This window comes from Mustela lutreola, chromosome 8 (assembly GCF_030435805.1).
Source record: "Mustela lutreola isolate mMusLut2 chromosome 8, mMusLut2.pri, whole genome shotgun sequence".
Lineage (NCBI taxonomy): Eukaryota > Metazoa > Chordata > Mammalia > Carnivora > Mustelidae > Mustela > Mustela lutreola.
The window spans coordinates 67,499,505-67,525,128 of record NC_081297.1 but is presented as its reverse complement, the minus strand read 5'-3'; the positions used below and the strand labels follow the sequence as shown (position 1 = coordinate 67,525,128).

Below are 25,624 nucleotides of genomic sequence, written 5' to 3'. Positions count from 1 at the left end.
TGGGGAAGACAAAACAATAGATGAGGAAGAGGAACTAAGAAAGTGAAGTAAAAGGACTTTAAAATTTTTTGTGTGTGTGACTCCAGGTCAGCCACATAGAAGACAGCAAATGACAGAGATTGACAAATCAAGCATTAAATTGGATGATTTAAATTACAGCAAATCATAGAAGAAAGAAAGGAGCCATCTGAAGAGTTGTAAACAAAGTTCCCCCAAAGCTAATATATAACTTACAGTACCCTTTGGAAAGTTCAGAATTATATATTATTTTTTTAGCTTTTTACACAAACACATACATTTTTTTTTCCTCTTGAACATGGGATGGGGGAGGGGAGGACATAATGTCTGTGATTGAGCCATCCTGCCAAAGAAGATTCTCTAATTTTACTAATTTTAGGATGCATGTGATTCATCTCTGAGATATTAGAAGAAAAATATAATTCCCAAATAAGAGATGCTATTTATTATCAGCTGTTTAAATGTTATTCATCTAAAAGGAAAGAATCCAGATCTTAGAAAAATGATCATAAGAACCTTACAAATACTTCCCAGGTTTTTCATATGTTTTGAAACACTGAGGAAACCATCTGCAGGAAATGTGGCAGATGCATTAAAGGATATTCTTATTGAAACAAATTAAAATAAATATATGTGCGAAAGTGTCTAGCATGATGTCCAGCAAACAAGACAAACTCAGTTAATGTTAGGGGAATCCAATTAAGTTCTTTAATCCAAATTTAATCCAAAATACTATCAAACAGCCCTTTGCATTAGAACAGATTTGGGTACAAAAATGTGGCTGGAGTAAACCTCAAGGCTAACAACTGCTAATTCAAAGCTCCCAGAGACAGGCTGAGGATTAGTTGAAATTCACTCCATTTTTCAATATTTAATTTAGTGGGTTACAAAGAGAATATATCTTTTTTTTTTAAGATTTTATTTATTTATTTGACAGAGATCACAAGTAGGCAGAAAGACAGGCAGAGAGAGAGGAGGAAGCAGGATCCCTGCTGAACAAAGAGACCGTCATGGGGCTCCATCCAGGATCCTGGGATCATGACCTGGGCCAAAGGCAGAGGCTTTAACCCACTGAGACACCCATGCGCCACTAGGGAGAATATTTCTATTGCACCTTTAAAACACCCGTGATTACCGCAAGGCATGGTTGATCGGAAGGCCGTTGGAATTGAAATGGTATTTCTGGTCATAGAAGAGTGCAGTGATCCACAAAAGCCAGGGTTTCCCACACTTCTTTTCTCTGAAGTCTTGGCTGGCTATAAGATGTGTTAACTAGAGATCATTTTGTGTGTGTGTGGACACACTCCCATCATTGAGATCTCATTATATCCCACATACTTGCAGACATTTTCTCATTTGATTCTCATAACCACCTCCTGAAATAGGTATTATTATCATCTTCATTTTGTGTTTGGGAGAACACAGTCTGGGGGTAAAACCAGCGCTGGGTGGATAGGTCAGTGGAATTTGGAATTAGATGGACCTCAATTTAAATCTCAGCCCATGACTTTGGCATTTCCTACCCATTATGGGCCTCCATTTGCAAATTCTAGCTTTGGTAGAATAATTCTTAGAAGACTAGAATTAGAAGTTGAGGTTATAATTACCCAACAAGTATTTTTTAATAACTGCTAACAGCAAGATGTGGATATCAAATGCCCAACATGCAATGTTTGGGAATAACTGGCTGAAATTGTTTTATTCGTCAGGTTGTTTAGCATTAGGAAGACCCAGTTTGAATTTACTCTGCACCATGGCATCACGCCAGAACTAAATTTTCAGGACCTAGGAATCCCTAATTGATTTGGTGACTTACTCTGTTTCTTAACAGTCCTCTCTCACCACCACCCGCTCCATAATGTAGGTGTTCTGTATTCGACTCGCCTCCACCTGAAGATATATGAAGGGAAAACTGAATAAACACACACAATTATATTATATTTACCATTTCCAATGGAAATGCATTTTCATTCCATTTCCAATGGTTTCCTTCCTGAATATCCGGATTCCCATCTGGTAGCATTTCTTAGTGCAGGTCTTCTGGCAATGAATTCCCTTAATTTCCATTTATCTGAAAATGTTGGGGTTTTTTTCTTCACCTTCATTTTTCAAGTGCTTTTTTAAAAAAAATTTTTTTTAAGGTTTCATTTATTTATTTGACACAGAGAGAGATCACTAGCAGGCAGAGAGGCAGGCAGAGAAAGAGGGGGAAGCAGGCTCCCCGCTGAGCAGAGAGCCTGATGCAGGGCTTGATCCCAGGACCCTGAGATCATGACCTGAGCCTAAGGCAGAGACTTAACCTACTGAGCCAAACCAGGCTCCCCTCAAGTGCTTTAATGGAGAAACAGTTCACCTTCTGTTAAATGCCCAAATTTCAATGTTCAGCTTGATGAATTTTTATGTAGTTATATACCCATGTAACAACCATTCCAATAAAGATATAAACATTTCTGCCACCCCAAAACTTCCTCTGTGTCTCCTTGTAGTCAATTTCCTCCCTCTACCCCAGACTTTCTAATCATTAATCTGTTGTCAGTCACTGTAGTTATGCCTTTTCCAAAATATCGTATAAATAGCCTCATATAATACATACCCTTTTCAGTATGGCTTTTTTCACTTGGCACAATGCATTTGAGATTCATCCAAGTCATTGGATGAAATTTCTTTTCATTGCTGAGTAGTATTCCATCATATGGATGGACCACAGTTTGTTTATCCATCCATCTCTAAGGACACCTGGGTTGTTTTCAGTTTCTGGCAATTTTGGATAGAGCTGCCATAACATTAGGAAACACATTTTTGTGTGACTATGATTTTCAATGACCTGAATTAAATGGATAGAGGAATGCTGAGTCAAAAGTGTATGTTTAATGTTATAAGAAACTGTCAAACTGTTTTTCAAAGTACTGTACCATTTTATATTTCTACTCAAAGTGTATGAATTTTGGTTTCTTGGGGCATGGTATTACCAGTTTCATTATGTTTTACTCATTCTCATTATGGTTTTAATTTGCATTTCCTTAATCACTCACAATGCTGAGCATCTTTTCATGTGATCACTTACTATCTATACATCACCTTCAGCAAGGAGTCTTCAAATCTTTTTTTTCCATTTTTTTTCCTGGATTGTTTGTTTCCTTACTGCTGAACTTTCAAAATTTTTTTGTACTTTAACTACCAGTCTTTGATTAGACATGTGCTCTGCAAACATTTTCTCTCAGTCTGCAGTTAGTCTTTATTTTCTTAACAGTGGCTTTCAAAGAGAAGCTTCCAGATGCGATAAAGTCTAATTTATTACTGTCTGTTTTATGGTTTGTGCTTTTGTGCCATATCTAGGAAATCTTTGACTAACCCAAGGTGACAAAGAATTTTTCCTATGTTTTATTCTAGAACTTTTACAGCTTTACATTATACATTTAGTTCTCTGTGACATCTTGAGTTCCTTCTTATATACAGTTCAGGGTACCATCGGTGTTCTCTCTCTCTTTTTCTTTTTTGCATATAAATGTCCAACTGTTCCAACATCATTTTTTCACTTCTTGAGTCCATTGGCTCCATTGATTCTCTGTTACCAGTTATTGAGTCTGTATTCTGTCTTTCAAGAGTCTTATCTCACACTCACTTTGGCTAAGAACTGAGTTTTGAGCTTTTGTAATAAAACATTTGAAGGATTTAGGAAGGAAGAATGAGAGGGAGGGAAAGAAAGAAAGAAAGAAAGAAAGAGCAAGACAAACAGACTGTCCATTGGCAATCTTTGGGCTGCCTGCCCTGGCGTGCCTCGCTGAGAGAGCACGAACCTTTAGCACAGCCCAGGCTCAGGGAGAGGTCTGAGTCAGGGGTCCTGCCCGGAGAAGGCATTATCAGGTGCCTGCCTCAGGAACAGGGCCCGTAACAACCCCCGCTGCATAAGGCTCTCCTAGGACAAAGGGCATCAAGAGAGAAGAGAAGGCTCTGAATGGGAGCTAGACGCTACGAAAGAATCTTTTCAGTTCTACCCAGTTATACCCGGGTTTGAATCATTGTTTTCAGTGTCAAATACCAAGAACCCCCACACCTGAGTAGGTAATCTCTTGTTCTTGCTAAGACTCTGATTAGTAAATGTGAACCAGGCACACGAAGGTCAATCTGGCAACCTAGTAAAAACCATAGGCAGGAAGGTTTTCTCCTCCTCCTCTCTCCCCTTCTCCCTCTAGGGGGAAGGCAACAGAAAGGAATAACTAGTCAACCATCCAAATAATTATTTAAGCTTCAGTTACCAAAAACTCTGCCATTGGACATGGTGGCTGGCTACAAAATGCAGAGATGTGGTACATCTGAACTATTATTGAGATGGTCAAATGCTTAGTGGACACTTGGCCATTATTACGCTCATCCTTGCAGAGGGAGATCCCTTTTATCCCCAATGTTTCCTACTTAACTTTGCATTCTAGAAGATCAGCACATGAGGTGATTTCATCTTATGCATAAGTGCATAAGATGCACTTTCTCTCACATTTCTGTCATCTTAAAGTCACAGAAAGTGATGGTAGAATGAGATATTTGTATATTTCTAATGTCTGGGTCCTGGCCATCAATGTTCTTAATGAAGTCGAATTTACACATTCTGCTGCAATTCGCCCTTGTGGTACAAAGTCCTGAGTCAATCAGTTGGTCTAGTTGCTCAAGGCAGACCTAGCTTCAGGCTGAACTTATGCCTCACCAACCACTTGGAAATTTGGAAACAAAGATGTAGTGAACATTTCATATATAAGAAACCGAAATGACTGCTAAAGCAATTCAGTGAATTGCTGAAATTTCTATGCTTTCATAAGACTTGACTCTTACAGTAACCCACTTGTCCATATTCATGCCCGTTTCCCCCATGCGCCATCAGCCCCTTGCAGACCACGTCTAGTTTATCATAAATACCTCTCAATCATCCTTGCATCTAAAAGAGTGACTGATTCAATATGTGTTCGATAAATATTTGTTGGGGTACCTGTGTAGCACAGTGGGTTAAGCCTCTGCCTTCAGCTCATGTCATGATCTCAGGGTCCTGGGATCAAGCCCCGCATGGGGCTCTCTGCTCGGTGGGGAGTCTGTTTCCCCCTCCCCGTCTGTCTGCTTCTCTGCCTACTTGTGATCTTTCTCTCTCTCTGTCAAATAAATAATCTTTAAAAAAAAAAAAAAAAAAACCAGGCCAGCTGACTTAGCCAGCATTTTTAAATAAGTACATACATACATACATACATACATACATATTTGTTGACTTTGGTCGAAAATTGTTGGATTTACTGAAGACACACAAAGCAGTTTACCTTATCCGCGGGTATCGCGGAGCATGAAGAGTTTGGCACCGCAGGTGCAGATGACATAATCAGCTGGCTGGAATTCAACCTTATCTCAGCAATTTGGAATGTTAAGCCGCTGAAACCACAAAGAAATTAATAGGAATACAGGCAAAGACCCACGTAAAATGTGTTTGTAACTGGGTTTTCATAAGTCTAGGACGGATATCTGGTTTGATAGCTGCTAAGTGAAAAAGATCTAGCAGTTTTCAATGCCTCACACTCAGAACAGGTGGGATGTGGCAGTTTGCAATACTAAGGCAATTTAAATGACAAGTACCCTGAGCTTGAGGTGCTGTTCAGGGAAGGAGCACGCTCACTGTACACTACTGGCCAAGCCTCAGGTAGGATGACACATGAGTCTCCCGCACTACATTCTAAGGGGAGAATTGGCAATTAGAGCGTGTTCTGCAAGGCAGGAACGGATGAGGCTTAACGCATGGTATGCATGGCTCAAGATAATGTGTGACTCACTGAGTTCAGAAAGCGAGAGGGGCCCTGTAATTTACAATGTAGCTAGGAAAATGTTTTCTTTCTGGGCTCAGATGGAACTGTCTCTGCGAGCTGATGTTTGCCCTTGGGAGACAAGAGGGCATAATCTAGTGGAGCTCTGTAGAGAGCAGGAATATCTGGGAGTCCAGGAAGAAACGCGCTACTCCAGGTACTTCATCTACCTGGTGCTTCCCATGGCAGGCTTCAGTCTTGCCTACAGAGGCTGTGGCTCATCTTCATGCTTCGGGCTGAGACCCTCTGTTCCCACTCTGATGCCAGCAGCCTAGACTGATTCTGCTGGGATCGGCTACTGACGTGGGGACCCTTAGAAAATGTGGGTGCAGGGCCAGGAGCAGCCACCAGCAGGCTTCCCTGGCCCAAGCCTCTGCTTTGGATGCTTCTCGTGCCCTCTCATCTCCTGAAACCCCCACCTTCCCCAGATCTTGTGTGTGACCTGGAGCAGCATCTTTCTCCCCACTTCACCCTCTTGCACTGATTCCTATGTCCCTCAGACTTCCGCTTCCTCTGTGTTCTGATAAGTTGCTCATCGGGATCCTCCGCCCACTCGTCTTGCCGTCCATCAGACCCCATTACTCTCAACTCCTCCTCTTTTCCTGCATTTGCTTTATCAGAGCCTTCACTAATTTGTATGAACGTAATAATTTTGTAAGGAGATAGAAAAATAATGTATAGGGGCACCTGAGTGGCTCCCTCGGTTAAGCGTCTGCTGTCAGCTCAGATCATGATCCCAGGGTCCTAGGATTGAGCCCCATGCCCGGCTCCTTGCTCAGCAGGGAGCCTGCTTCTCCCTCTCCCTTTTCTCCTCTCTCCCTACTCCTGTTCTGTCTCACTTGCTCTGCTCTCTCTCTCTCTCTCTCTCTCAAATAAAGTAATCTTAAAAAAAAAAAAAAAGAAAAATAATTTATATATTTTGCACACCTGAGATTCAATGCCCCCCCACCTTTTTCAAGTGGCTTCCTGTCCTGCCTGTCTCATAGCATATCTCATAGCATATAGTAAGCTATATGCATAATCTCTGGGGTCAGACATGTGCAGGTTCAAATCCTGGGCCTGCCACTAACTTGCACATTGTTAAGTTGGGCAAGTTATTCAGTATTGCTGAGCATTAATTTCCTCATTTATAAAATGGGAATTACAACTACCTAATGCATAAATCAAATGAGATACTGTAAGTAAGTTCTGGAAGAGTAATCTGGTAGCTAGTAAGCTTAAAGACACATTACTTATAACACTTCTAATTATATACATTTTTATACCTTATTTATAAAACTGTATAATTTTATATAACTGGATACTATAACACAATTATTTTAAAATATCCCTTTAACATCCCTGCTCAAATTTCTCCTATTCTGTATTTTCATGTTTAGTAGAGGATATTGAGTCACAAATTATGGAAAAATTGAATTGCTAGTTGAGTAGAATATTTACAGTTACCATATGGTACTGGCTTTATTTCAGAAAACTGATCTTAGAAATTTAATTTTCCTTTTCTTTCTTTCTTTTTTCTTTTTAAAAAAATTTTTTAACATTACATTATCCTCAAGGCAAATTGGCCAAGTGCCTGTAATACCTGGGCAACAAAACCAAGTTCAATGTAAAAGTATTTATTCATTCTGAGGCCCTCATATTATTTGATTTGGTAAATCAATATGAACTTGCACGGTATCCTCATATCCATGAATTAGTTCACGGCTTTTTTCCAAAGGAGCCAAACCTCATAATTAATTTTATTTGGTCATTATCCAGACTATTGTAATAATTTCTAAATGTCAGGTCAGACATTTCTAATGTATAGAAACCCCATTTGGGGATTCAGAAACTTATCTGTCTGCTCCTTTTAATACTGGTGTGTCCTGGCTGATGGTTCTTTAAACAATATTATTGCTCAGTACTTTTTCTTCTTAAAAAGTACCTGAGTTTTAAACTAGCTAAAATCAGGATAACTTAAGGAAAAGAAGTTAAAACTTCTCTTGCTATTTGGAGAGCCAGAAGATATAGTTAATGCCGAGTAGAGAAGGAAATGGTGGAGAGAAGATAAATAAGACACCAACCCCTGCGCACAGGCTTAGCGGTCCCATATGAAACATCAGGGATGAACTCAGAGAGGCCTCCGAGCAGGAGGGAGAGGCTTACACCGCATGTTCTTCATGGCACTGGAGAAGAGGAAAAGGCCTGCTGTTGGTTCCAAGACACCTAACAAAAACAAATACTCATCTGGAAGCCTGTGAGGAGACTCTGTGTCCCTAAGAAAAATTTCCACAGAGGTCCTTTATATTCAACAAAGGGATGACTAAGCCCTAGACAGAGGCAGTGCCCACCCGAATAATGCTCTGAAGGAAATTACATGGTGTGCAAGAATTTGTTTCATCACCGCAGAAACAGGAGGAAAAATCTCCTTCTGTAGGTAGCCCACTGACTGCTCATGGGCACACTCACCTGGTCTCCTCCAGAATTCCCATCATGGTCCCTCAGAATTCCCACAGAATTCCCTCACGTTCAATTCTCCTATGAATGTGGAGCTTCTGCTTGTGTCTGAGTCTGGTTGGAGCCAGAGTGCCAAAGGTGAGGGCAGAAATGAGGACTAAGGCATCTTTGCCCCCAAATGATGCCTTAGCCCAGCCTCAGGGGGGTGTGGAGGTGGCATCTGGGAGCTTAGGGAATGTTTCCAAGAGAATGTTTGAGACTCTGGCTGAGGAATGAGTCCCAGAATCTGAAAGAATTATTTCTGTGAGAGGATTGGTAAGATTCTGAGTGAGGGTAAAGAAAAGAAGCAGAAGGAATATGAAGAGGACCCTGAATGCAGTCAGGTCTGCTTAAGGACCCACGTAAGCCAGCATAGCAGGGAATTGGAGAAAGGGCCTTTCTCCCTTCCTCTGCACTAAAGTCAGCACCACATATGACACCTCTGGCATGAACAACCTTATCTCAGACAGTGGTGGTTGGCCGTGGTAGGTTTAGTCAAATGTGAGCCAGCAGAAGAACATGGTGGATGCCATGTAGTAACTCTCTGACAGACAGGTCTGTGAACAAATGTAAATCACCTCTTTGGGTAGGCCCCAAAATAAATAGGAATGACTTGGTGGTGGGGTGGGCAGAAATACTAAGTTACCATTTGAGAAAATGGAGTGTTGCTACAGGAAACTTCCTAGGCTGGTGAGGCCTGATAATGCTGGGTTTACACATGCAAATATTGGAAAGGCAACAGTCAAATATCCCAGTATAGCTTCTGCTATCACCTCAAAAAATAAAGAGAGGAAAAACACATTAAAAAGAGAGAAGTTGGGGTGCGTGGGTGGCTCAGTGGGTTAGGGCCTCTGCCTTCCGCTCAGGTCATGATCCCGGGCTCCTAAGATCAAGCCCGGCGTCCGGCTCTCTGTTCGGCAGGGAGCCTGCTTCCCTGTCTCTCTCTCTGCCTGCCTCTCTGCCTACCTGTGATCTCTGTCTATCAAATAAGTAAATAAACTCTTTAAGAAAAAAAAAAAAGAGAGAGAGAGAGAGAGAAGTTACCTCAGATCTACCAGTGTCATAAATTTGGCATAAGATTAAATCTTTTCATGCTAAATGACACAAAAATGCATTACCTTTTTCACAAAATGTTTACAAAAGCCTGCAAAGCAATTGCCTATCATTTTTAATTTTGAAAAGTAAAGAAGGATTAATGAGCCAAATTTATAACTAGATGATACAAATCGCAAATGGCAGCACTGCTGTAATTTGCTTATGAAGTGCCCACAAGCACAGTTTAGACCTTAATAACGAATCTCCATCTTCCCCTCTCTGCTTCTGATCTTCTTCATCTCCGAAAGCCTCACACAGGACCTTCTGTGCCAATGTTACTTAGTCTCAATTAAGAGGAAGAAAATTAATATGGAGTTTAAATTGGGGTGACCTCTTCTCAGAGATGAAATAAGGTACCAGCAAAGTTCACCAGAACATTTGGCAACACTAGCTGAGGGAGAAATTCCCATAAGGCTTTATTATCAAAGGCAAGGTTTGTACTGATTGCAATAATTCATAACCTCGGAGTCAGCACTTCTATTCTTAAAGCCTCAGTTCATTGAAATTGGTGGACCATTCCAATGAAAGAATATTTCTGGTTCATCAATCTTTATTTTTTTTTTTAAGTCAGCACTTTGTCAGCATCTTCCTAAATACTTGAAAAATCAACTGTTCTGCTTTAAGAGGTCCAATTCCTTTCCATATAACTTATATTGTGCTGAGGATTACAAACCTTATAATGCCTCTGCTCCATAATTCTGAACTCTCACTTCTCATTTTTCTAGTACCATTCATTCATTCACCAGTTCATTTGTCAAGTATTTACTGAATGCCTGCTATGTGACAAGTACTCTTCTAGAGGCTGAGGATATACCAGAGAACAAAACAGACAAAAATCACTTTCATGGAGAATAACTTCTAGTACAATGTTCTATGGATAAGGAATAAGAGGCTGGGCTGACTTAAGCTATACCAAGACATATCCTTGTACTTGATTTTTGATTAATCACGGATGTCTATTAGCCTGATGTTATATATATGATGCTTTCTCCTGATATATATATTTCTAATCTATTTAAATGTAGTTTCAGGGATCTGGGTCCTGGTTAGTGAAAGTATTCTCCATCGTTTTTCTCTTAATTATGGACTATGAGAAAGAAAAAGGCATGTATAGTAGAAAGAACGCTGAATCTCTGAATCCTTTTAAATCTAGACCTATTTTTACCCCCTCGGCCTAAGCTATCTCCTCTACTGGGGGGAAAATTGTTTTAAGTAAAACAACTCCATTTTTCTCAGTGCTGAACCGAGGACAGAACATCATTACCAGCCATCACAACCCTTCTGCAATCTTAGTCCTGTCAAGGAACATCCTGTAATTTCCCCCACTTCAAAATCAGAACCAAATCCAAGATCAGTGCAGAACTGGGGGCTAATAATAGTCCACTCCCACTGATAACAGAAAGGCTGAGGTCTTCACAAACCTTTTCAAAGAACAGTTTGATGTAACTTTAAAGTCACAAATGGTTCTATGTCTCTAAGCCAACATTTTGCAGAGGGCTGAGCTCAGTTAGAAATCCAAAAACTGAAGAGAGCCAGTGAAGCCGGAAGCTGGTTCATAAAAGAGCAAAGCAGCTGAAATGGCTGGCCGAAAGCTTGGGAGGCGCTCCTGGTGAGGAGATGCTAGAACCAAATATATTGGTCTGAGTTGCCCAGGTATCAGAGAGCACCTGGAGGAATTCAAGGGGACTTGGCAGAGAGGCACTGCAAGCAGTAGACCTAAATGTTGAGAGAGCTAAACTGAAAATGATACTATGTCGAGTGCTTGACATGTATTATCCTTCTGAAGCCATCCAATAACTCAAGGGGCAGAGATCATTGATACCATTCCCATTGCATGGTTGAGGAAAACCAAGACTTTCCTAACTTGCACAAGGCCACACAGCTAATCATGGAAGAACTAGGATGGGAAACCAAGTTGCTCCAAAGCCTCCAGATCCTAGTTGCTACACCATACAGATTTAAGAGCAGAAACAGCAAACTGTCCACAAGATAAAAATAAATGAGGACATATAAACAAACAAGAATTCAATTCTCATCACCCCAAAGATTGTAAATGGAATAGAATGTCTTATTGAGATGGATGGGGTTCAGGTCTGGCTGAAAGCTAAAAGCTATATTTAAACTTTGTTGGGGGGTTTCTCCTTTTTCCTGGTAATGATTGAAAGATAGTTTTTACTCATGATACCATTTGGAAAACACAAGCAACATAAGGAAAATTAACATTTTGATTAAATAACATATATGATATGTTAAATACCCAATGTTAAATACCCAATTAGAGAGTGAACTTTTGTCAATTAGGGAAAGCCAAAGTACCTACAATTCAGGTACTCTAACATTATGACATCAGGTCAGTGTTCATGTCTTGGTATATGACTAAAGAGATGGGCAGAATCCACATAGAAAATTTCTGAACTATCTCAGCTCTGTCTGAGGTTGGAATTCCTAAATGTATTTTGCCTTAATGCCTTAGAGAAAAGAACCTTAAAGAAATTGGCATAAATCTTTCAAGGAATCTAAGACAACAATGTGCTTGTGTTTCCTGTGATACAGTTAACTTTTATGTTGGGGGCCCACACAATGGAGGCCACCATAGTGGCCCAGCTCACATCACAGATCTAAATCTGTCAGCCTGCACTTACAAGAAACACCTGTCAAGGGAACTGAACACACATCAATTACACTCCTCCAATCTAGGTTTTGATAGCTTACTTACCCTAGAAAATAGGACCTGCTAGCTTTCCAGAGAAATCCCCAACCTCTGCCTAGAAACATAACCATCTGCTCCCACAAGCCACTACCCAGAGGCTCTAGCACGTCATTGCTTCTCAGGGCTTCAAGGCAAGTTCAGCCAACATTCTTCTCGTCATAGACGTTAGGATTTCACAAGTAAAAATAAAAATTTTTGAGGAAGAATAACCTAAAATCTCTTCCTCTTCTTCTCCCTCTCTCCCTCCCTCCATCTTTCTCTCCTTTGTCGAGGGCTAGGAAAAAAAAAATGACTATCTATAATCACCGTGATTTCATAGAAGAAAGGCTATTTCAATAACAAAAAAGTGAAAACAACATAATTTTAGAATAAAGAATAGCCCTTTAAATTTAATGAATCTAGATCGGTGAAAATGTTATTTCCTTATTTTTCTTACTTTGCTATTATTAACTAGTGGAATTTTGGTCTATCCATTAGGATCTTTTTGGCTACAAATCACACACACACACACACACACACACACACACAACCAACAACAACAACAAAGAAAAAATCTGCAGTAGCTCAAATAGCTTGGGTCATTTTCTTACATCTCAAGAGGTCTAATGGTTAGTGGTTGCCAGTAGCAGTTCAGCTGGACTGTGCTATCAGAAACCTCCCCTTACCCCAGTTCTTTCCACCGTCTTCCTTTTCTCGTGCTTGTAACTTCATAGTCATTTGATGGCCTCTGTACTTTCAGGAAGACAAAAGGAAAAGTGCAAAAGGCCTTGATGGAGGTTGAATTTTGTCCCCCAGAAAAGGATGATGAAGTCCTAACCCCAGGTACCTATAAATGTGACTATATTTGGAAATCATCTTTGCAAATGCAGGAGGTCAGACCAACTTCTGGGTGGGCTCTAATCCAATAACTGGTATACTTCTAAGAAGAGAAAAACAGACAAATACAGAGAATAGACCACCAGGAGAAGACACAGAGAGACACGGGGGAAGATGGCCAGTGAAGACAGAGGCAGAAACTGGAGCAATATATCAGACAAGGCAAGGAACATCAAGGACTGCTGGCAACCATCAGAGCCGAAGAAAAGGCAAAGGATTTTTCATTAGAGCCTTTGAAGAGAGCAACACCTTGATGTCAGACATATAACCTCCAGAACCGTGAGGGAATCATGTATGTTGTTTTAGGGCCCCCAGTTTGTGGCATTCTGTTATGTCAATCCTAGGAAACTAGCGTATCATCCATCAGAAAACTTTCTCTTGAGAAGTCCCCAGACTTCCCTTTGTAGCCCACTAGGGAGAACTAAGATAACCTAAACTTGAAGGATCGATGGCCAAGGGGAAGAGATTTCCATGACGTATTCTGATTCATCCTTGAGCCTGGGTAGGATCTATTCTCCCTGGGATCAAGGAGTCTCTCTCCACCATCTGAACACATTGGAAGAAGGGGAAATTTCTTTGAGGAAGCAATGGGCAGTGACTGTCATATATGAAGATGGACTGCTTCACTGCTTTGTGGGTGACACATTAGAAATGCTGCCCTAGGGGTGTCTGGGTGGCTCAGTGGTTAAAGCCTCTGCCTTCAGCTCAGGTCATGATCCTAGAGTCCTGGGATTGAGCACCACATCGGGCTCTCTGCTCCACGGGGAGCCTGCTTCCTCCTCTCTCTCTGCCTGCCTCTCTGCCTACTTGTGATCTGTGTCTGTCAAATAAATAAATAAAATCTTTAAAAAAAAAAAGAAAGAAAGAAAGAAAGAAAGAAAGAAAGAAATGCTGCCCTGTTGAACAGTGCTTGAGGTTTGCCCCAAAACAGATCTTCATATTCTCTAGAAGCACTCTGAGAGGTCATGTTCATGGGGAGAAACCATGTGATCCCATCTAAAACCGAGAGAGAAATTATGGAAGCTGCCAGTGCCCATTGATAGATGAGTGGATAAAGAAGATGTGATATGTATGTACAATGGAATATTACTCAGCTATAAAAAAGGAAGGAATCTTGCCATTTGCAACAACATGGATGGAGCTAGAGAGAATTGTGCTAAGTGCAATAAGTCAGTCAGAGAAAGACAAATACCATATGATCTCACTTGTATGTGGAATTTAAGAAACGAAACAAATGATCTTATGGGGGACAAAAGAGAGACAAACCAAGAAACAGACTCTGAAGTATAGAGAACAAATTGCTCGTCACCAGAGGGGAGGTGGGTGGGGGCTGGGAAATAGGTGATGGGGATGAAGGAGGGCACTTGCCATGAGCACTGGGTGAAGTATAAAATTGTTGAACCACTATATTGTATAGCTGAAATGAATATAACACTGTATGTTAACTCTCCTGGAATTTAAATGAAAAACTTAATTTAAAAAAGTTTTACTGAGCTAATAATAGCTAAAGTATCTTTTCAAATTAAGTACCAAACCTTTGAAAGAATACTAAAATGGAGGTGGGGGGATATCAAACTATACATTCAGTGTGATCTGACATTCCTTAGCTAAAAATACTGGGAAGGAAATAGCAAAATTTGAATAATGATTAGCCCCAGGTAGTGGGATGTCTTTTAGATCATTATAGTTTTCTCTTTTATTCTTGTGTCTTTTTCAGATTTTCTACAATAAGCATGGACAATAATGATGCTATTTAACAGTTATAAAATAAACATGTGCTAAGAAATTTACCTGGATTTTTTTTTTTCATTTAGCTTTCACAATGCTCTGCAGTAGGCACTATTGTTATCCCCTTTGCACAGATGAGAAGGCTGAGGTACAGAGACATCACTAAAGAAAACAAAAGCGAGTGAGAGAGAACACCGAGAGAGATGATAATGTAATTTAGAGGAAATGTGGTGTCAAGAAACTAGAAATCACAGGCTGGTGAAATGATCTGGTGCTCATGAAAATTCTCCATCCTTACTCCAAGGGAATTTTCACTCCAGTTTAACTGTAGGCAGCAACATAGAGTAAGACATGCATTTTTAATCTTCACTCCATAACAGGCTTAAACAGTTAAACCCAGCACCAAACAGTAAATGCATCAGTGCTGTTAAACCCATTTTTCTCATAGTGAAGACAGAGATTAAACGTGCTCATGAATTTAGCTCCATGGACCAGCGGTGATAGGGGAGTAGTTGCCCAAGCATCTCATCTGTGAGGCAGCTCCCAGCTTCAAGCATTCTGGAATTTCTCTCAAACATTAAATTCGTTGAATGCATATCTGGGAACTATAGACATTGTCTGGAGGTCAAGTCTTATAAAGACTCTTAAACTTCCATTGGTATCTTCTTAGATGCGCCAGCCAAGCCCGGTTCTGCCACATACTCTACTTGGACCTGTCCTTCATCCCACCTGCTCCAAGTATAGCACTTTAACTAGCCACGTGATCTGCCCTCTTCTTCCTGACTGCATGGGTTCTTTGACCATGGCTGCTTTATTCCCACAGTTTCCTCTGCCTGGGACACCCCCTCCTCCTCCTTGGTGTCCCCTCTGCTTCCCAGACATACATCTGTCACAGCACCGAGACCTACTGTGGCATTTATTACGCGTCTGTCTCACCTTACTAAGGACTTCAGAGGTGGTAGTGATCTTGGTATTCCCAGCATCTAACACAGTTGAGGGGCTATTTAATATTAGATGAATAAATAATTGAAGGCCAATCCCAAGGGAAGCAGGTCATGTAATACATTCCTCACCCAGAGCTCACAGGGCTCCGTGATGTGCCACACGCAAGCCTGACAGGGACAAGAGTCCAGGAAGGGGGACTGGCCCCATGTCTTCCTATCTGTGGAGAAGCCTGAGCTACACCTGAGCCCTGGGGCAAACATCCTTTGAAGTAGTCTGATGGATTTCTGCAAAATTCAGTGCTAGGTGTTGTGATCTGTTTTTAATGTGCAAATTCTGCTTTCTTGAGAAATTGAAAGGAACTTGAGCAGTTTCATAGGTAGTTTACAGTGCAAAGGACTTTTCCGGGTAAAGGACTTTCTTTTTTGAACGTGCACGTGAACAGGTAGCAGTCAGAAGGGGGCGCCTTGCAGCTGTGAGCAGTGGTGTGGAAACTCCTCCTCCACGTGGAGATCTGGACCGTGAGCAGGGGCCACGTGACTCCCCGGCAGTGGCGGGCTGGGCGGAGCACCACTGGGGTCTGGGTGAAAGTGAGGTCCAGAGACTGTTGGAAACATATTTATTTTACATGTTCTGCCTACAAATGGGCTTGTTGCTGGTAAGTGAACTTCTTCCAGCGCGAGTTAGGCAATTGCAGGATTTAGATGCCAGACTCTTGTTGCTTCTTCCTGCGAAATGCACCCTCCGCCCCACGTCGCATTTTGCCCTGTTTCCCTTTCTGCCATTGATGGGCTCACTGTGAACTTTCTCTCTGCCTTTCCGCACGCCACAAGTGTACAGGGGGACGCCGCCCCCCGGGCTTCAGACCTCCTACAGCTCCTCATGATTCACCTCACAGGGCTTTTTCACTTCTTATACCTTATATTTTGATCATGTTTATCTTCTGTTTCCTTTCGCCTTATCGCCCCATCATTTGTTTCCTACCTGCATCTGGAAGTGGCTTTAAGAAGCCATCTAAGCAGAAGAGAGGTGTTGTGTTTTCAGACCTTGAGAGGACCGCCACCGCTCGGTGGGGTGCCTTTTGTGAACTGGAAAAAGGCATTCCTCCTGGGCAGACGCAGCCCCACGCCAGGGCACAGGGTTAGTGAACAGAGAGCAGAGTGACTTCAAAACCAATTCCAGTGTGCACTCCTGTGCCATGAACAACCTGCCCATCCGGAAGGTAGTGTCGGGTTCGGAAAAGAAAAAAGAAAAAGAGCCCATAATCTTGCTTAAATAAATGGTTATCATTTTTCTCATAATAAAAATACTCTTCTTTAAAGTCCACTTAATAGATGCATAGCCTTGAATACACATTTATTTCTTCGATCTTCAGTAATTTACAGGTCCTTAAACACCATTCAGGGCTAACCAGTGGCTTTCTCCGGCCATAACATTAAATGCCAACACAGCGCAGCATCTGCTCAGCCGTCTGTTCTGAGTGCTATAGCGCCATCTCATAGATTGTCTTCATTTCAGCAAACTACTGAGGAGCAGTACTTTTAAATCCTATCTTTTGTTTCCCTCCAGCTTGGCATTTTCACTTCAACTAGCCTGATGGGTGTCCTTGAAATTTCCAGACAGAACTCCTGAAGTGTTTGGTAAGCTCTCAGCATAAGTCTCTGCTCCTCTGGGTCTGGGAGCCACAGAACAGAGCTCTGGGGTTGGCTTCTCCAGTCCCCTGTGCCACTTGTCTTGGTCCCTCCCCACTATCCTCCCAACGCACGTACCCGCTTCAAGATCAAGGCAGTGTGCTCGGAAACCTGCTTGAAGTGCACAGACTAGTTCAGTATCATTTGAGGGACTCTCTAGTTATAAACTCCCCATGGAAAAACTATGATAAGACTGTATCCACACGCTCCTTTGTTATTTAGAAAATATTTTCCTATGCGTTAGGTTCATGTAATCTTGAGTTGGAATTATCATCCAAAAAGCAGCAATGGAATTATCTTTCAAGCTGTCCATCCAAGCCCGCCCTTTTCTGTGGTTCAGGTTGGTTCATAGGTGACAGCTCCGTGCCATTTGGCCCCATTTTCTGGGTCTCAGTTTCTGAAATGGGTGCAGATCTCATCCCAGTTCTGTTTCTTCTCACCCACTTTTTCTGGCCCTGAACGCTGAGCCTCTGGCCTCCACACCTTCACTCTGACTCCCTTTCTTCCTTCCAGCTCCCTGCAGGCAGGCTAAGGGTGAAAATTCTTTCTCTCAACTCCCTTTGGACTAAAAGAAACCTTTAAGTCTATACCAATTTCCAAGGGAAACCTTCCTTCCCTGCAACCACATAAATCCTGAGTCTGGGACACATGACTCATTGGTACAGAACCTTTTTCTTTTTGAAACGACAGTAGTATTAACTAATGCTTGTTCCTGTCTGTGCGATAGGCATGGTGCTCTGTGCTTTATGCCTTTTCTCCCATTTTATCCTCACAGCAAACAGGGACAGGGGCTACTAAGAATATGCCCATTTACAAAGGAGGAAGCTGAGGCTGAATTTAAGCCACTTTCATCCAAAGGACCTAGCTGGCCTCACAGCCCTTTGCTGTCTGTTTTCAGATTTGTTTCCCCTCTTAATCTCCTGACAGCTTCATGATTCCACATATTTCATTAAACCCACCTTCAGAGACACTGAGTTTTTGCTTAAAATCCCCAGGTTCCTCCCAGATTCCACACCCCAGCATTACCATTCAGCAATCTACCAGATCTCAGAGGGTCACTTGCCCCAAATCCTCAGGTCGAGCTTCCTCCCACAAACTAGCACTGCTCACAGCCCAAGGCATTCAGTGAATGATAATTCCAAGTAAATTGAATACTTTTACTCTTATCCCAGGCAAAGTGGAGGAAGCCACATTTTCATTACAACCCAGAAGAAATATTCACCCCCAGGCCTGCAGCTCTCCACACAAGACTTAGAAATCTGCATCATCTAATCTTTGCCCTAAGGCCACGGTATTCAGCCCTGGGTGCATGTTAGAATCACAGGAGCTCTCCCAAAGCGGGATGCCTGGGCTCCAAGCCTCAGGGCAACCCCTCCCAGCCTCAGGGCAACCTCAGGATTTCTCGGGGGTGCAAGTGGTTTTCTACTTTGTTTGTTCCTAGTTCCAGGTGATTCTAATGAGAACCCCTACCTGCCCTTCTGTTTGCCAGGCCATATCAATTGTCATTTTCCACAGCTGACTCAGAACCTTCCAGATGCTATTTGGAGCACCTGGCACTTGCTGAAGGGATGATTGTTCCTTCTCCATACTTCCTCATTAGCTCCTGACTGACAGAACATCAATTTACGTTGTCTCCTCTGTGTAACTACTTCCACTCTACCCCCAAATCACTGCGGAGCATCTATACCTTGTTCTAGAAATACTGTTTTCTCCTTGCCTATCGATTTGCTTTACTTAAACCAACTGGTTAACTATCTTCAAGATGCAGGCTATGCTTTATCATCTTTCCTCTTTCCATTGTGCCGCAAATAGCTTCTAAACTGCCATGGATGGTAAATGGATGTCGACTATAAGAAGACCTATTCTTCCTGCTTTCGTAATGGTAAATGGATGTTGACTATAAGAAGACCTATTCTTCCTGCTTTCGTTTCCCTTTGGTATGAAAGGCCATATGAAATAGGTTGCAGAGAGCAGGGTGTTTGGAGGCTGAAATAAGAGAAATATGCAGCCTGGAATAAAACCTGAAGATGTCCAGTAAGCAAAAGGGAATCTATAAATACTGCAGACCAATTACCTGTCAAAGTGGGTAATGCTTTTAGCTACGAACTCATTGAAATATTAAATGTTCACATCAAGACTTCCCCTCGGGAAAAGTTACTGGAGTCCCCACCTTATACCAAAGGCTCCAATACTCTCTTAAGAATCTTCTGTAGAGGGGCAGCTGGGTGGCTCAGTGGGTTAAAGCCTCTATTTTCAGCTCAGGTCATGATCCCAGGGTTCTGGGATCGAGCCCTGCATCAGCCTCTCTGCTCAGCGGGGAGCCTGCTTCCCCTTTTCTCTCTGCCTGTCTCTCTGCCTACTTGTGATCTCTGTCTGTCAAATAAATAAATAAAATCTTTATTAAAAAAAAAAAAAGAATCTTCTGTAGAAGAATTAGAATTAGATGAGTCCAGAGCTCTACTTTTATGGATCCTAGTCTAGGTTCTACTACTAACTAGCTCTGACCTTGATAGGACATTGAGGCCACACAGACTCCCAGGGTCTCTATAGTAATGTTAATACAAATAGTTAACATTGACGGAGTACTTGCTGTGACCAGGTCCTGTGCTGAGCATTTTTCATGCATTATTTTACTCAGTCCTCACAACCACTCCCAGAGATGGGTACTATCATTATCCTGAACTGGAGAAACTGAGGCTCACAGAGATTGTGTCCAAGGGGAAATGTGCATCTTTCTGCATATGTTGCATAATTCTGATGTGTTCCATGGGGAAATGCATTTTGGTGAAACCATATTCACTCAACCCTAGTTCAAATGCCCATCCCTCTTTCCCCACATCTCCAAGAGAGTGCATGATTCTGGGCTCCTTGGACACTTCCCATGCCATGATATTTCAGTGCTTCTCCCCCTTCCGTGTGTGTTCGTTGTTTTTGTAGGTCTCCCCCAGACCCTGAGAGTACTTCAAGTTCTGGGCTTGGCAATTAGACACACTCAATACAGGTGGCCAGGTCAGTGGTACAGACTCTTTCTGAGTCCTGACAACATCTCTGTGAGTAGAAATCTTGCTTTTACAGATAAAGACTCAGAGATGCTAAGTAATTGACTCAAGCTGGCACAGGAAGTAAAAAGTGGAGTCAGGTGTTGTATCCAAGCAACAGAATATCCCCATGCTGTACTGGCATCACTGTCCATTCAGTTGTCCAAGCCAATCCAGAAACCCCTGTGAAATTAGCCAAAGTAGGAGGCCATTAAGTTGAAATAGCTCTAACGCCATGGCAACCTCTGTGAGCAAACCAAAATCTAAGCCCGGATTACAAAATGGAAACCTAAGGATAGCCAATTGCAAGCAGTCCAGTAGGCTTTAAGCAAGCGCCAATCAATGACATCCTTGCTTTGCCTCTACTTTTTCTCTATAAGGTAAGTCTCTCTGGGAACTCCGGTTGGTGGGGATCCCCTGTTTATGCTTTGGCACGGCCCCCTAGGGCAGATTTTTTGCTCAAATAAACTCTTAAAATTTTGAATATACCTCAGTTTATCTTTTAACACCAGGGAACCATTCTCTGCAATACTTCCCTGGAGGTGATTCTTTTTTTTTTTCCCCCAATATGAAACACTTCATGAATTTTCGTGATTTTTTTTTTTAAGATTTTATTTATTTATTTGACAGAGACACATAGCGAGAAAGGGAATACAAGCAGGGGGAGTGGGTGGAGGAAGAAGAAGCAGGCTCCCCCCCACCAAGCAGGGAGACAGAAGCAGGGCTCCATCCCAGGACCCCCAGGGACCACAACCTGAGCAGAAGGCAGACGCTTAAAGACTAAGCCACCCAGCTGTCCCTTGCGTGTCATTCTTCCATCCTCCTCCACTCCACTCACCATTTGGTTGGTTACTTTGTCCCCTCCCCTTGATTGCCTCCATAATTCAAATTACTGCCTTCACACACCCAGATTCCCATGATAGCTAGAAGGCAAGATCTGGAACACTGGCCCAACTCCAACACAAAAAGGTTAAAAATTGTGAATGACTTGTATAAACTACAAGCATTTCCTCTCGTCTCTTTTAGAGACAAAGACACTTCCGCACACTTAGTCCTGACTCGCCTACATCATATTTCTCTGGGAAGTTAGCATTGTATTTTCACCCCGACATCAATTTTGGTCTGAGGATCAGCACACTGCTCTAGTCCTGTAAATCGTAGGAGGCAACCAGATAGTCTCCAAGATTCTAATCTTGTTTGCTGACCGCATTTCACTGGTTTATTTCATTGTCTCCCATTGAGGACCTAATTGTGATAACTGCACTTGTTTTCCAGACTTGTTGCTTTTAACCCATTTCATTCCTCAGTTTCTCTGGGTCTGGGGCCTTGTGTTGCTCTTGAACTTACTAACCATCAGAATTCCAATGTCCTGCCTACCTGTCATTGAATGGGCATCACGCGCTGGGATACTGAGTTGCTTTTGCTGTGTTTGGTGGGGCGGCGGGGTGGACGTCTGGCCATGCTGCCTTAAGACCTCCCTGCAGTACTGACTGCTTGCTCTTGGCGGCCAGCAGCCTTCATAGCCTTTCTCCTATGCCCTTGAAACAAATCTGCTTCCCACCGCCTGCCTCATCTCCGAGTTGGGTCTCCTTACAAGCATGAGAACAAGCTCAGACCCATAAATGTCCCTTTGTTATCTGTTGATGGTGAACACAAGAGAAACTTCTTCAGAGCAAAAAGAGTCGGTCATTTTTGGCAGACTGCTCAGACTGTTTCGACAATGAAGGTTCTCTGAATCTTACGTTCTCCTGCTCTTCTGGGAACCATGGAACAAAGTACTTTAGTTAATATTCTCAGATGACCTGCCAAGAAGGAAGGGCACACTGGTAGGAGTTCCATATGGTATTTAAAGAACAGACATTCCTTCGAAGGGAAATCAGCAATATATGGCCGGGGTTTAATGAGGCAGGGAGAGGTGCGATGTGGCAAAAGGAGATGGTGAATGAAATTGTTCTCTTCAGAAATAACACTGGCCATTTATTCTGTGTTGCCCTTCCATTTAAACTTCCTGTTTTCATTTTGAGTACTGTGAATTATTTATTAGCATTATATATTTAACTCGTTAAATGAAGAAATGTGTTCTTGTATGAGAGAAAAAGAAACCTGCTTGAGTCTTGTGGAGGTTAGCCTTTAGGAATATTTTTAAAAGTTGGAGCTGTCTCCAGGGAGAAAAGGAGGGTCATGAGAAACATAATATTCATTATGTTTACATTTCAATTCTGTCTAATGATTGATGGCTGTAAGCTGTTCCCTTTCGCTCTACCGTCCTTTCTTCCTCTCTGATCAGAATCCTCGGATTCCTCCCTGATTGCCTGTCTAAATTCGTTGAGAGGTAGCAAATCCCAAAAAACTACCTGATGGTAGATAGAGAAGGGGTGGGCATTATACTCTAGAAGGTGTAGTTCTTGTTAAGTAATGTGCTGCAGTGAGAGTCGGACACAATATTGTTCAGAGCAGCCCAGTCCTGTTTAGTATCAGACACGGGGCAAGTCAGGAAGATCTAAGAAAATCCTACCTGTGTCCACCAGAGTCATCTGCGCCATGTCTTCTACTCTTCACTTCCTCACCTTCCATTCGATTTTATGTGTGTGTATTTAAATATTTATTTTTCACTTTATTACACCCATGCAAATAGCATTCATAACTTAATATTGAGTGCACAATGATTATTATTAAATTTTCTTGCCATTTGCTTTTGTCCTATAGGTAATAATTGCCTTAAAAAAAATTGCTTAGCTTCCTTCCTCTCCTTAACAATTCTTCCCATACCTTCCAATATTCTAATACACCGGTTTTCCACAAGATCCGTCAAACTAGGAAATGTATCAATTCTGATTCCAAATAAATAAATTCTTTCAAGGGCACTGGGATGGTTCAGTTGGTTAAGTGTCAGACTCCTGGTTTTGGTTCGGAGCTGTGATCTCAGGGTTGTGAGATGGAGCTGCATGGCAGACCCCATGCTTGAGGTTCTCTCCCTCTGCTCTTCTCCCGATATTTCCACACACTCTCTCTCTCTCTCTCTCTCTCAAATAAATAAATAAGTATTTTTAAAAATAAAATAAATTCTTTCAAATTTGTGAGGGCTATGACATACAGCTCTATTATGAAATTTGAAAACCTTGCCACTTTTGAAATAGAGTATTTATAAGTGTCCTTTTTAAAAAATATGCAAACCATAAAAAAATATAGGTAAACCATACCATCTTTAAGTGGGAGCACTTTACTGGGACTCAGTAGAGGGCAGGGACTAAGTTTCTGTCATTAGAGTACCTGTCTTCAAACCCTGACTCTGCTCACCTGAAACAAGATGCTCACCTCTTTGTGCCTCAGTTTTCTCATTCATAAAATGGTGATAATTGTACTTACCACAAGGACTATTTGAAGTTGAACTTAAATAAGACATGTAAATCACTTCATAAAATGCCTGACACATAGTACATTATCAGCAAATGTGAGGTATTGTTTAGCAGAATAACAAAGGAAGAAATAGTCAAAAAAATAAAAGACTTTATGTAAAGCTTATGTATGAAAAAATATGAACACAAAATTAAATGGGAAATAACAAACTGGGGGTTGCCTAGGTGGCTCAATCGGTTAAGCACCCGACTGAGCCCTGCATCAGGGTTCCTCCTCACTGGGGAGTCTGCTTCTCCCTCTGCCCCTCACCGTGCTTGTGCTCTTTTCTCTCTCTCAAATAAATTAATTAATTAAATCTTTTTTAAAAAGGAAAACAATAAACTAGGATAAAAACATTTACAGCATGTATGACAGAATAAAAGGTTAACATTTAATATATCATAAGTCTGAGATAAAATAGAAGAACAAGCAAAGTACATGAATTGATAGTTTACTAAATGGATAAAACTGGCCATAGGGAAGCATATCTGCCCTCACCTGTAATAGAATATGTGGTTACATATTAAAATATGCAAATATACAAAAAAATTGAGAGAAGACACCAATGACTAATATCAGAAATGAAGGAAGTTGGGCCATCGCTACAGATCCCACGGATTTTAAAAGAATAGTAAAGGAAAATTAGGAATAAGTGTGTGCACAAATATAATAATTCAGGTGAAAGAGACCATTTCTTTGAAAACCATAATGTATGAGAACTCATACCAAGAAGAAATAGACAATCTGAGTAACTTATATCTATTAAAGAAATTGAATCAGTAACTAATAATTTTTCAAAACAGAAAGTACCAGGCCTGCATGGGTTCACTGGTGAATTTTATTAGACATTTAAGAAAGAAATGATATCAGTTCTCTACAACCTCTTCCAAAAATAGAAGCTGAGGAAATACCTCCTAACTCATTCTAGGAGTTCATTGTTATTCTAATAGCAAAACCAGACAAAAATATTCAAGGAAGGAAAACTACAGACCTATGTCCCTCATTAACATAGACGTAAAATGCCTCAACAGAATATTAACAAATCAAATTTAACAACATGTAGAATGAATTACGCACCATTCAAAATGGGTTTTATTCCAGGTATGTGAGGCAGGTTCAACATTTGAAAGCCAATTAATGTAATTCATCACATCAACAGCCAATAAAAAGAAATCTTATAATCCTATCAATAAATGTAGAAAAACATTTGAAAATAATCCAACACCAATTCATGGTATAAAACAAACAAACTTAACAAACTAGGAATAGAGGTAAATAGTGAACTTCCTCAACTTGATAAAGAATATATACAAAACATACAAAAAGATGCTCAACATCACCACTCATCACGGAAATGCAAATCACAACTACAATGATATATCACCTCACACTTGTCAGAATCAAAACGAATCAAAACCACAAGAAACAAGTGTTGGTAAGGATGTGGAGAAAAAGGAATCTTCCCACACAGAGGTGGGAACACAAACTGGTGCGGCCACTCTGGAAAACAGTATGGAGGTTCCTCAAAAAGTTAAAAATGGAACTGCCACACGATTCAGTAATTCCACTACTGGATATTTACCCAAAGAATACAAATGCACTAATTTGAAAAGATACATGCACCCTATGTTTATTGCAACATTATTTATGATAGCCAGATTATAGATGCAGACTAAATGTCCCTTGATAGATGAATGGATAAAGAAGATGTGATAAATATTATTTATATATACATATATATGTGTGTGTGTGTGTGTGTGTGTGTATATATATATAAATAATGGAATATTGGCCATTAAAAAGAATGAAATTTGCCATTTGCAA

General features: G+C 41.3%; 1 protein-coding gene and 1 long non-coding RNA gene across 6 annotated transcripts in view; one reads left to right on the top strand and one right to left on the bottom strand.

Moving 5' to 3' along the window:
* LOC131838842 (uncharacterized) overlaps window positions 1–25,624 on the bottom strand; it is a 65,099-nt gene that overhangs the window by 16,825 nt on the left and 22,650 nt on the right. For 3 of the 4 annotated variants that reach the window (XR_009356710.1, XR_009356707.1, XR_009356709.1), the window contains one exon: window positions 1,835–1,908. This is a non-coding gene — a long non-coding RNA (uncharacterized LOC131838842). Of the gene's footprint in view, window positions 1–1,834; window positions 1,909–1,963; window positions 2,134–25,624 lie in introns of all 4 variants that reach the window. The other variant, XR_009356708.1, reaches the window with a different exon arrangement.
* Window positions 16,242–25,624, top strand: part of PCED1B (PC-esterase domain containing 1B) — a 39,951-nt gene continuing 30,568 nt past the window's right edge. For both annotated transcript variants that reach the window (XM_059185562.1, XM_059185560.1), the window contains exons 1-2: window positions 16,242–16,333; window positions 17,245–17,315. The gene's annotated coding sequence lies outside the window, so the exon portion shown is untranslated. The remainder of the gene's footprint in view (window positions 16,334–17,244; window positions 17,316–25,624) is intronic.